Source organism: Coptis chinensis, chromosome 9, assembly GCF_015680905.1.
Source record: "Coptis chinensis isolate HL-2020 chromosome 9, ASM1568090v1, whole genome shotgun sequence".
In the NCBI taxonomy this organism is placed as follows: Eukaryota; Viridiplantae; Streptophyta; class Magnoliopsida; order Ranunculales; family Ranunculaceae; genus Coptis; species Coptis chinensis.
This window is the reverse complement of record NC_141464.1, coordinates 15,518,278-15,530,714: the sequence shown is the minus strand read 5'-3', so window position 1 is coordinate 15,530,714 and position 12,437 is coordinate 15,518,278. Positions and strand designations below refer to the sequence as shown.

General features: G+C 37.5%; 1 non-coding gene across 1 annotated transcript; it reads left to right on the top strand.

The window, feature by feature from the left end:
- Nucleotides 1-10,829: 10,829 nt before the first annotated feature.
- LOC147475005 (small nucleolar RNA R71) lies at nucleotides 10,830-10,933 on the top strand. The gene has a single exon (XR_015209966.1). It is a non-coding gene; the product is annotated as a small nucleolar RNA R71 (small nucleolar RNA).
- Nucleotides 10,934-12,437: the final 1,504 nt, after the last annotated feature.

Below are 12,437 nucleotides of genomic sequence, written 5' to 3'. Positions count from 1 at the left end.
TGCCGTTGCGCAAAGTACTCTTTTATGTTTTGCTTTCTCTTTGGGAAGCCTCATAGATTCAACCAATCCTAAAGCAACTCCGTGGTCCTTAAAGCGTATCTTGGTCGGTAATCAAGGGATTCTCACGGTAATCCAAGCACTCGGAACTGGAACAAATGGGTTTGGAGTAAGTTTAGAGTTCAAAGATGTCGATTTAGTCTTTTTCCTTAAGCGAATGTCCTCATCTTGGGAAAGTGGAGAAGGAGATTTCCTTTTATTCGACTTAATGGATGGAACACGGTTATTGTCAGATACAATACTGGTAGAGTAGGTTTGTTCCACAATTTCGAGGTTCATTATCAATTCCGGATCGGATTGCATGAAGTCCACATTTTCAATATCAGTCAAAGGGAACTCGACATTACTATCTACCCCCATAGTGTCACCACCCACTTCAACATTTGACTTATTTGTATCATAAACAGAAAGTTGAAGGTTCGGTGTTTCCACTGTACTCTTGATTCCTGAGGATTGACCGCACTCTAGACTTTCAGTTCTAATGGGATTTTCATCTTCATCGAGAATGATAGCGTTGGAAGCTTGCCCAATTCCTCGTTCGGTATGTTTTTTTTTTATAGCCTTACTCACCTTCGCAAACCTGACAACCTCGGGAGGAGGTTTATTTGATTTGCTCGAAGCTCCCTTTTTTATGATAGAATTTGACTTGGAAATAAGACCAAGGACCTTCTTTGCCATAAAGGCCTCCCCCCTGGGTACGAAGTTGTAGCAGTTTCGGGTTCCCACCCATATACCCAACTCGGGCTCCAAAGCTTGCAACTCCATTGGTGACATAGTCGATACTCACGAGATTAATAATGGTCCGGAACTATGGACGCAGGCGTTTCGGAGTTTGGGAGTGCAATAAGGGCTATCCGCAAAGATCTCGTTCCACGAGTTAGTTAGAGGGGGTCCCACGTCCACTCTCTCCTTTGACAAAGAAAAGCCGGACCGGATCCTCTTTTCGATTATTATCAAAGGTGACATCACCCCATTCACCACCGCCACCGCGGATAGCATATTTACGCCCGGTAGTCATCGTTGTTTTACCTTCAGATAATATGACGCTGTTCACTCCTGGTTTAGCGAAAGAGTCGCGATCTCCATTATTTAGGATCATCGGTTTATAGAAGTATGATATCACTCCATAAGTCACCAATATATTGTGCTTTCGTCCCAATATGTGCATGTATGTGACATTGCGAATAAACCAAGGCATTACTCTGTTGATCGAGACTTGGAAGTACTCAAGGGCATCTACCATAAACGAAGGCAAGGGGAGTCGGAGTCCGACTTTCAGCCAAAAAGGAATATCAAGGGATTTTCATCGGTTCCAAGGTCGGCAGTCCATGGATATTCAATGTTGATTTCTTTTGGAATTGCAAATGTGTTACGGATCTTTTCCAAATCCGAAATATCACCGAATGGGATAATATTCCAGTCAAAAGTGGGGATTTTAGTTTTCGGCGCGGTCGAAAGAGAAACAGCGGTAATTGCTTTATAACCTGGAACTGCTATAGCAATTGAACTGAAACGGCATTGCCCAAGATCTTGAATCCAAACTGCCTTTGCTATTTAAAGGACCCGAAGCTGATGGGTGAGATATTGGAAGTAAAACTTTAGACAGAAAAACGTGGCTGTTGACACCTTGACACCCAATACTTCAAGTTCTTCTACACAAACCTTAGCACACTTTGGACTCAATCTCTCAATCAATCAAAGAAAGTACAGGTTCAACACCTTGTGTCTGGCAGTCTGCTAATGGAGAAATTATCACAGAAAAGTTTAACTATAAATTTGAGGTGGTAATGGAGGCTCACAGGAGGTTTATATAATGTTCAGAACTATAAAAGAGCTATGCAAATAGAAAGAGAAAAGGAGTTCAGCGAGGAAACGAATTCTAGTTGAAAGAGAAAAGGAGTTCAGCAAGGAAACGACTCCATCCACAAGTATAAAGATTCCACAAATAGAAAAGGAGTTCAGCAAGGAACGTTCAGTCAGGAGAAAATGTTGTTATCAAGTGCATTAGCAAGCAGAAAATTGTTAAAGGTGGCCTAGTTTCTCAAATTAAGCGCGAAATCGAAGTCATGCGACGCATGCATCATCGTAACATCGTAAAACTTTTCGAATTTCTTGCAACCAAGACGAAGATTTATTTTGTAATGGAGCTTGTTATAGGTGGCGAACCTAAAAAGAGTTACACTTACGGGTTATATAATATGAACGTGCCCGAACCTAAAAGAGTTTCATGTTCAACAATTCAAGTTTCACAAGGCTCAGTTCCAGGTGGCACTTGCAGGAGTTCAAGTCCGGGTCATCACAAGGCATTGTATGTCCAGATTTCTCCAAGTTCCTAATGTTCAAATCCGGATCATCACAAGGCATGGTAGGACCGGTTTTCACCAGGTTCGACCTAATATACAAGGTTCGGGGCATGGTCATGGCAGGTCCGAATTTACAGTTCCTTGCACTAAAGTAATGCGAAATTTTGCCGATACATTTTTACCCGGCCTTTTTCCTTAAGGGTTTGATTCACAACCCATGAATAAAAAAGGGGGGCATCTGTGTGTGCATATTTTAGCAAATAGATATGTAACACGTGGTAGCATCTTCGTAAGGCTCGGATATGGTCTTGGTGTGGGTAGAAAGTACCAGAACACACTTCAAGTCCAAATCCTCTTACTTCCTAGGTTCGGAAGTGAAATAAGAAGAGGAGGTTCGGAATTGGTTGGAATAGGCTCGGAGAACTGGAGGTTCGGAACCGGTTGGAGTAGTAGGCTCGGAGAACTGGAGGTTCGGATCTAGTTCGAGTTGTAGGCTCGGAGAACCAACTCCTGACTAGGAACACCAAATCCGGAACTACTAAGTTTGAAACTCCAACTCCCAATCCGAACCTAAAACATGTTTTTCTGTTGTTTAAATCAATAAAGGAGACCTATTTGACTTGGGAAACATTGGGCTTCTAGAAGAGTCAAAAAGAGACTTAACAAGAGACGGTCTCCTAGTTAAACACTAATTGGGAAACCTCATCTATTCTTATAAATAGAATAGTTGAACTACGCTTTGAGTTTGATTCCTATACACAGGATACGTAGGCAGCCATTAAAGAACGTGGTTCAACTCATCATCTTCTAAATCTCTTCTTCTTATTGATTCAATACTTCTAGTTGTTCTTTGATCATCAACAAAATATTTGTGTTTCTTGATTAAGAAAAATCATCACACAGATATGTTATTGCTGATGGGACTAATACCCTCTTCTGGCATGACCCATGGTGTTCAAGTCAGCCACTTTGCGAATCAACAGTAGTGAGAAACTCATTCTCACTGCCAGTTGATGCAAAAGTTAGTGATATTTTGAATCAAGGTAACTGGTCATCTCTGGTAACGTCTATTTCGGACGGTTCCTTGCAAAATCTCATCTTGGGTACTGAAGTGAATTGTTATCTTGACAAAGATGAAGTTATTTGGTCACCGAGCAACTCGGGTGAATTCTCAGTAAAATCAGCTTATGCAGCTCTGCGAAAAGAGAGACCAATGGTAAAATGGTATAGAGTTGTCTAGGGAAAACTCTCTATTCCAAAATTCTCTTTTACCTTGTGGCAATTGCTTTCAAATTGCCTTCCTACCCAAGATAGATTGATACAGAAGAAGACCTTGCAATTCTCTGAATGCAGTCTTTGTGGTATATCTTCTGAGCACTCAAAGCATTTATTCTTCGATTGTCAGTTCTCTAAACAGGTCTGGGCCACTGTGAAAAACAATCTTATACTAGGGGAGCTTGTTAAAGATTCTACTTCGGAATGGTATAAAATTTTTAGGCTATATAGACAAAGCTCCACTTGTGTCGATATTTTTAAAGTCTTTGTTGGAGCCACTGTTCATGAACTCTGGTGTGAAAGAAATAGATGGAAGAAGAAGAACATCTCTATGACGTCCCGACAGCTAAGCTCAAAGATTATGGCCTCAATGAAGCTATATCTTCAGAAGAATCTATCAGAAGTCAAAGACTTTTACTCCCTTCGAGCACTTGTTACCAGGTTGGGAATGCAACTTAATTTCAAACCTTAGGAAGTACTTTGGTACAAGTGGAAGCCAGCTGAACAGGAAGCTTTCATGCTTAACACGGATGGATCGGTCTAGCAAAATGGAAATGGCTATGGAGGGACCATTCGCAATGACTTGGGGTTTGTTGCTCGAGCTTATGCAGACTGCTCTTCAAAGAATTCTGTTATATATCAGGAGATCCATGCCATAGTAGTTGGGCTAAAGCAGGCCCAAGATTTAGGTGTTGAAAAACTGGAAGTCAACTCTGACTCTCTGGGGGTCATAAACATCTTAAATGGTATTGAGCGATGTCCATGGTATTTTTCTAATATGGTAGCCTATATTAGATGTCTTACAATCTCATTTATAAAATGCTCTTTCAGTCATATCTTTAGAGAAGGAAATCGGGTAGCCGACTACCTTTCAAAGTTGTATAGATCGCCAGAAGAGGGTGTTGTTTTCTTTTCTCTTCCTCTAGATGCAAAGTTACATTATATAATAGAGGAAGACAGAGTAGGTACTATGTATCCCCGTTTTTCATCTAATACAGGTTGAGGTCAGCCATAACCTCTAGCTTATTAAAAAAAACAAAATGTTGTGTATTGCATTGTCAGCAAAGATGTTGACAGAGGAAAAGGCTTCGCTGGTTTCTGCACCGACATGGTTCTTTGCAACGTCAGGAGTCCAAAAACCGTTCATACAGACAGAGTGAATGGTGAGAATGTTAGCTGTTCTGAGATAGGTAGTAGGAGCAGTAATAGGAAAACCCCAACACACCATGATAACTGTCACAATGGTTGGCAAAGGAGCTGACTTTTTCTTGGCACGTGAGATCGCATTCTAGAGAAATTGAATTATGCAAAAATCATTGCTTTTAGTCAGCAGGACCCAAAGTAGATGGAGGAAGGGTTTTGTTATTTCGGAAGTCTTAGATGTGCTGAGCACATTATAAGCTAGCCATTGGATCACAACTAATTAGTTATTTTGCAAGGATCGCTGATAAACAATGCGGTTTTTCCGGTTGTATTCGCCGTAAAGGATAGTTGCAAACATTAGATGCCTTATATTGCCGAATGGTGAATCCTGAAGGTGTTCCCCAGGGTTCGTTATGGGAATTTGATGATTTCCGGAGTCAATTCGCATTCGCATCCGTTTGCATGGACAAAGAATTGCCCGTTTTGGAAATAATCTCCAGTTTGCCTCTTGATGCCAGAAAGGACAGAGTCGTAACCATCACTAGCAGAGGCAGAAACATCAAGAGTAGACCAGGAAGGAGGGGGAGGCATGGCGTCGCCGTTTTCATACCTTTTTCCATCTAACCAAGAGATAGAAACAAGATCTGCAAGGAGTGAAAAATAGAAGAAATTAAAACCCTTGAACACAGTTCAAATTTTCATCAAACAATTTAAATATTCGACGAATATTAGGAGCTAATCCACAAAACAACAAACCTATGTACACAAATCCCTAACCAAAAATAGTTTTCCAAATCAGAAATGTTGAGCGACACATTAAGAAACCCTAACTCGTTCTCAAACAAAAATATGAAAAATCCAATTAAACCCTTGGTCTATAAGAACAAAAAGTGAATAAGAGAATTGAAGAGGAAGGCACGAAAATAAAAACCTAAATTTTCCAAACCCAAAAAAGAGAAGAATAATTGAAGAAGAAGAAGAACAACAAAAAGAAGGGAAAACAGACACTTACCTTCATTTTAGATGAGGAAGTGATGGTTACGTTTGAGATAACCACTTCTCGCCCTCTCTAAAAGAGAGAAAGAGACGAGTGCGGGATTCCAACCTTTGGTTTTAGTGTGTCTTTTATTTTTAAGATTTATTTATTTATTTTATTTCTGACAGTATTAATGTGTTAGTCAAACGTGACTAATTAATTATGATAATTATCTGAAATTAGGTAACGGATAAAGTGACATACTTACGCTTTGTAAACGTCAATAATTATTTAACGGTTAATAAACGTTACTAAGTGAAAAATGAATGCGTTACAAAATCACATTATTAGGTCTTTATTAGGTGATACGGGGCATAGGTGTTGGTTAAAGAAGGAAAGAAATGGATATTTAAAAAGACAAGTCTAAGATAATAGGGTCTTCAAAATATGTAACTAGAGAAAACCTTGTTCTGACTTTGCTTCTACACTTTGTTTCCATCCTTAGCCCTTTTGTTTTGGCTTTTAACTCTTTTGATTCTATTTTTTGGAGTTCTATTTTTATTTTTTTTTTTTTTTTTTTTCTTTTCTTTTTTTTTTTTTTTTTTTTTGAAGCAACTAACTAATTTTTGTTTACACAGGTTTTTCTCTTCTCTTTTCTCCACTCATCCTATTTCTCAAACTTATTCAGATAGGTAGGCTGATTTTATTTTTTATTTTGTTTTATTGGGTAAAGGATTTGTGGTTTGTGAAATGGCTAATGAAAAGGCTAAGTCAGGCGACTAGCGAAAAAAATACTTAGGTCAGAATTTCTGGCTATATTGATCCAAAGAGGGCCTAAATTCTCGCTTAAGATATGGTATGGTGATTAAGCAAGTGGATGTGTGATTTCTCTACTCGGATTTGACTACTCCCTTGTGTCATCACTCAGATATTAATTAATATGGGCTTTTTGGCTAGATGCTCATAGGATATGTATTTAGTATTCTAACCTAGGTCTCAGAAAATACTGCCAAGTACAATTATAGATGCTCATGTAAGATGTTCATGAAAAGATGCAATGACTATTACCTACATATTAATCTAAGTTTTAAAAATTAAATCCTAATTTAAGTACTACGTGAGATTTTTAGAGTAATATCATCATGGAGAAGGGAACAATACCATTATCACTAAGTGCATAATATAAACTATTTTTATGATTTTTATACTTTTCTAATTTTTATATGACAAATAATAATACGTAATATACAACCTAATATGTGCTTAAACATTTACAACATGTTTCTATACCACCCCCAAATAGAATCAGGCTTTGTCCCCAAAGTATGAAATGAAAATAAAGGATAGAGAGTACTATAGAAACGTACTTGTAAATGGGAGCACCTGAAAAAGAAGGTTAATCTATACTAATATAAAGAAATAAAAACCAACGCAACTCCTATATGAGTTCTTCCCGTTATGGGGATAACATGAAATAATAAATAGCGCTTGGGACATAAGCGGACTCTAACATAAATAAAATAATATTATACGTTCACAATTCAAGTGTGCGCATATCGTGGCTCCTATATGATTAGCTTCCAAAATTATGCGAAATAGTGAAATTTCACGAAATTAAGGTACCTAATTACATTATGCATCCTAATTAAATCAACAAGGCACATGAGTTCTATATTTCGATATTTATGCATGCAATTTTAATACGTGAGCGTACAATGTGCTAAAATTAAATATACCACCCCCAAATAATTTGGGAGAAGGGGTTCATGAAATAATTCAATAACACAATTAAATTACGTAACTAACTAACCTAGACTCTACTGGAGTAAACATGATAGGAAAAGGGTGGCAAAAAGTTTTGAAAAGAATGGCCAAAATACGCCACCCCCAAACAAAATTTGAAAACCATTTTAAAGTTTGAAATTTTTTGTGGCCTATACTCCATAAATGTGGTATTGTACAAAAACTTTGGTATTTTAAAGTCAGATTCCCTAGACTTACTAATATATTTTTATGTTTTTAATTTTTATATGTTTGATTTATTTGGAAAAACAAAATTATGAAAAAGAAATAAAAATGGAACTCACTACATAGAGAAACACTACTCAAATAACAAGAAAAAATGTAAGAGATGAATGCGTGAGTCACATGAAATGTGGACTAATGATCCGACACTTACAACCACTCACTCCAGAAAGACGGTCCGGTTACCTTAATGGTGCACTCCCATAACATAAGATTGGGAATGGAGTACACCGAAGAATAATAAAATGAGTCTTTTATAGTCAGATGCTCGAAACTTTATCTAATATATCTATTAACATGCAGTTTACCATAAATCAACAATCAAAAAAGTTGTGGGTCTTTCCATAAATAATTAACACAGAATGCACTCCCAAACAGAATTAGGTACCAAAACTTTCTATGACGTGGCTTAGTGGAATGAGAGCAAAGTCTAATGGACAGAGAACGTAATCGAGCATGCAACTTCTTCTTTTTCCTCCAACGAAAAGGTCTCCAAGTAAATGATGTTGAGAAAAAGAATGGTCTTGGAAAATACTTTGAATGTGGATAAGTGTTAGAAAGAAGGGGTGGAAAGAAAGAGTACGTGGGTTTAGAACAAAACTTATTTATAAGGTATGGTTGTATTGTCTCACATCGGGAAAGGAGGGGACCGGGTGGGTTGTCTTTAGGTATTATTTCCATATTAGGAGGGTTTAGAAAATCATGAAGCACAGGAGAAACAAGAAGGTTAAGTGCAAACTCAAGGTTCCTTTGGAAAAGTGGAAGGCGGGGAACATTCGTGATTGAAGGTGAATGAGGATGTGAGGTGGGTGAATGGTGCTCAACTATTGTTCTCAGTTCTAGATCATCAGAAGCCTTGAGATATGCAAGACATTCCTTAATAGGTAGGTCATAAAAATCACTAGGATAGAGGGTGAAAAATTCTTCTTCCGTCACAGCGTCAAGGGATGAATGGATGTTAATAGGAGGGGGCTCGCGAGGTGGCAAAGAAGGGTTGCAAAAGTGTCGAAGGAAATCTTCCTCGATTTCATCTATGTTCAGGGAGTCAAAATTATGATCTTTGTCTTCTTCCCTAAGAGGGGTATCTACTAGTGTGGGGATGGAAGTGTCGGCCGCACTAATGTGAGATACATAACTCTCAATGGACTTCACTTCTCTTTCTACAGGCAAACCTAGTTGTCCATGCTTGAGTCTAAACATGTTAACCTCCATAGAATAATTTCCAAAAGAAAGAGTCATTGATCTATCTCGACAATTGATTTTGGCATTGCCAAGAAAAGGACGCCCTAAGATGATGGGAGTAGAATCATGAGCAACTTCTGTGTCAAGAATAACGAAGTCGGCTGGGTTGTAAAAATCTTGAACTTTAACGAGAATGTTTTCAACTACACCTTTGGGATACTTAATAGAACGATCGTCTAACTGCAAAGTCATTTTGGTCGGTTTAAGTTCGTGGAGGCCTAGTTGTTTATATAAATAAAAAAGGAGTAAGTTAACACTCGTCCCTAGGTCTAACAATGCAGTTGTTATGAAGTAATCTCCCAAGGTACATTGTATAGTAGGATGACTAGGGTCTTTGTACTTAACAATTCTGTTATATTCAGATAAAGAGGGATATTGTTCAGTTAAAAAGGCTTCTTTGGGTATGTTGGTTTTCCTCTTCGTGGTGCACAACTCCTTTAGAAACTTAGCATGTCCAGGTAGACTTTTTATAGCATCAAGAAAATGTAGGTTTATAGTCAAATATTTAAACACTTCCTTAATCTCATCAAAATTCTCGTCTTTTTTAGACATAACTAGTCTCTGGGGAAACGGTGGTTTTTCTCTATATTTAGCATAAGGGTCAACAATATTATTAACCTTGTTTTTATCTTTAGCGTGAAGGCGAACATATTTATGAACCATTATTTTATCTTTTGGTGGATTTCTTTTTGGTTGTGGTTTAACTTGTACTTTTACAGTTGTAGGGTCTTAAGTTTCTATGATAGTATTTGGTATGGTTTCATTTTCAACTTCTGTTTGTGGGCAATTTTCAGGCATAGTCACTTTGTTATCAACTACTCTCCCAGAACGAAGGGTAGTGACGGCCTGTAGGTCCCCTGGGGTTATATTACCATTACACTAAATATTGTTTACTTCAAAGGCATTGTTTGTTGACTTAGGATTAGGCACAGCTTGACTTGGAAACACGCCTTTTTGGTTATTAGTGCGGGTAGGAGAAATATTAATAACCTTTTGGCACAAAGGCTGCATCATTTGCATCGTTTGTTGTAGCATGTTAGAGTTTTGATCATGCTGATCTTTCATCAAGTTGGAGTTTTGTTGCATAATTTGATTTTGTTTTTCCAACAACTACGTCCTCTGTAGATGGTTTAACTGGTGGAGTTGTCATAGGAGGAGTGATTAGAATTAAGGTTTGTTGAGTGTTTATGTTATGATTTTGATAGTACTGAGGTACGTTCTCTAAATTTCTATTATGGTCACCTAAATTTCCTTGTCCTAGATATTGGTTAATTTGGTGGAAGTTTGTAGTAGGCCTAACGTTTTGATAATTAAAACGTGGAGGTGTAGGTTGTTGTTTTTTATTATAATTATTGTTCTACCTCCATTGTGTGTTAGGGTTGGTGGAAGTGTAATTATCTACGGGTTATGGTAGAGGTGAACTGTAGAGTAAGGGACAAAAGGAATTGGTATGGTTGGGATTAAATCAGACATTACATGGAGGGGAGTTGATGTTCATGACTAGAGTGGGTATCGCTTCTTGTTTATGAACAGAGAGAGCATCTACTGTTTTAGTAAGGGATTCAATAAGAGTTTTAAGCTCATGGTTAGGTTTAACCTCAAACATACTGGTTGCCTTAATTGTTAAAGAATAGTGGGAGTAATTGTTACCTCCCCAATTGTTGCTTTTCTTGGATTGATTATCTAAGAAGTTATAAGTATCTGTGGCTCCTTTACTTAAGAAATTACCTCCATTCATTATGTCTAGAGTCTCCTTATGGTGTTGAGATAGACCTTTGAAAAAGGCACGAACGAGTGTGTCTTTTCCAAGGTTATGATGGGGACACTCTACTAGAAGATCAATGATACGATTCCAAGCCTCATAAAAAGATTCATGAGCCTTTTGGCAAAAGAAGTGAATATTTTGAAGCATTTTGTCAGTCTTCTGTGGTGGGTAGAATTGTTCTATAAATAATTCAACTAGTTTTTCCCATGTGTCGACAAAGTTCGACTTTTGTGCTGTTAGTCAAGCAGCCGCTTTGTCAGCTAGGGTGAAAGGAAACACCCTTAGCTTTATTTGTTCAGGTCTTACGTTAGGATGATGAAATGTAGTAAGAACTTGTTGTATCCTACTCCCTTTATTTCCTCCCCTATTTGGTAGTGGGTGGGCTTACTATGTTTACTACTAAATCTTTTCAAACCAACAGCCAGGCCACTTGAGAATTGAGGGAGGTTGTCCGTGTGTGCACGTTCCTTAATTAGATAACCCCAATTCTTTTAGTTTTCTAGACACCGTATAGTATGAAAAATTTATTATGAAATACTGGAGTTGGTGGGCATACGAGTACTATATTGTACTCGAGAGGTAATTTTGCAGTCACTATAAAAAAAAAAATTATTCTAATTAAACTAGGGCGCGGGCGCACTCTCAAGTAAAAACAAGAGGCTGAAGTTTTTAGGCTCAGGTCGCGGGGGTGCAAGGAGTTGGATTTTCAACTCGTATGCACTTAAACAATAGCAGAAATATTTTGAAAAAATACAAACAGTAAAACAGGTTATGTTTTTTCGAATAGTGAAATCAGTTTTTTCAACCTAAATATGCGGTGCCATTTGATAACTAAGATTTAATAGATGTGAAAACAGTATTTTTACATACTAAATCATGCATATCAAGTTAATAATCATACTCTCTAAACATGTTGATATATAGGAGTAGTCGTGTTCGATCCACTCTAGCTTTTTTGCACGTACTTGAATGCTTATCGAGACTAAACAAACTAATTCACTAATGAGAGAGTAATATGATGTGAAAATAGTAAATCTAAGGTACGAAACAGTGATTTAAATGATGAGAAAGATGATAGAGAGAGGAAATTCCACCACACAATTCGATTGACTATTAGTTTAGTTATCGAATTGCTTGTTTAATACCTAGTTAATACCAACTCATCTCTGATCAAGGTTTCACTGGCATGAGAGATTAGCACCCCCACAAATCTCTTTGATGGGGGTTTCTAATATCTAGTTCAACTTTATAATTTTTATCTCTAAACAATCATGATAATTAAACTTGAAATGCTATTCTAAACAACAACCATTCTAATTAATCAATCATCCTCACGTGGCTTTATTAACCCCCTCTAATGGAGGTTTTAGCCTTGTGTCATCGGATTGAAACTACTTAAACAATAATAAGAAGACATTAAAATAAAGAAGAATAACAACTAATGCTTTTATTGAAGAAGGTTTAATGGTGGCTACAAACCCTAATTCTAAACTATACTAAAATAAAGGGTGGGGGAGAGAAAGACATAATTAATACTAAACTAATGAGGGAGAAGCCAACTTAAGTTTAGCCTTAATCTTCTTTATATAGGAGAGGATTAAGATTACAGTTTCGTGCATAAGCTTGGACGCTAGACTTTGGGCCTTTAAAG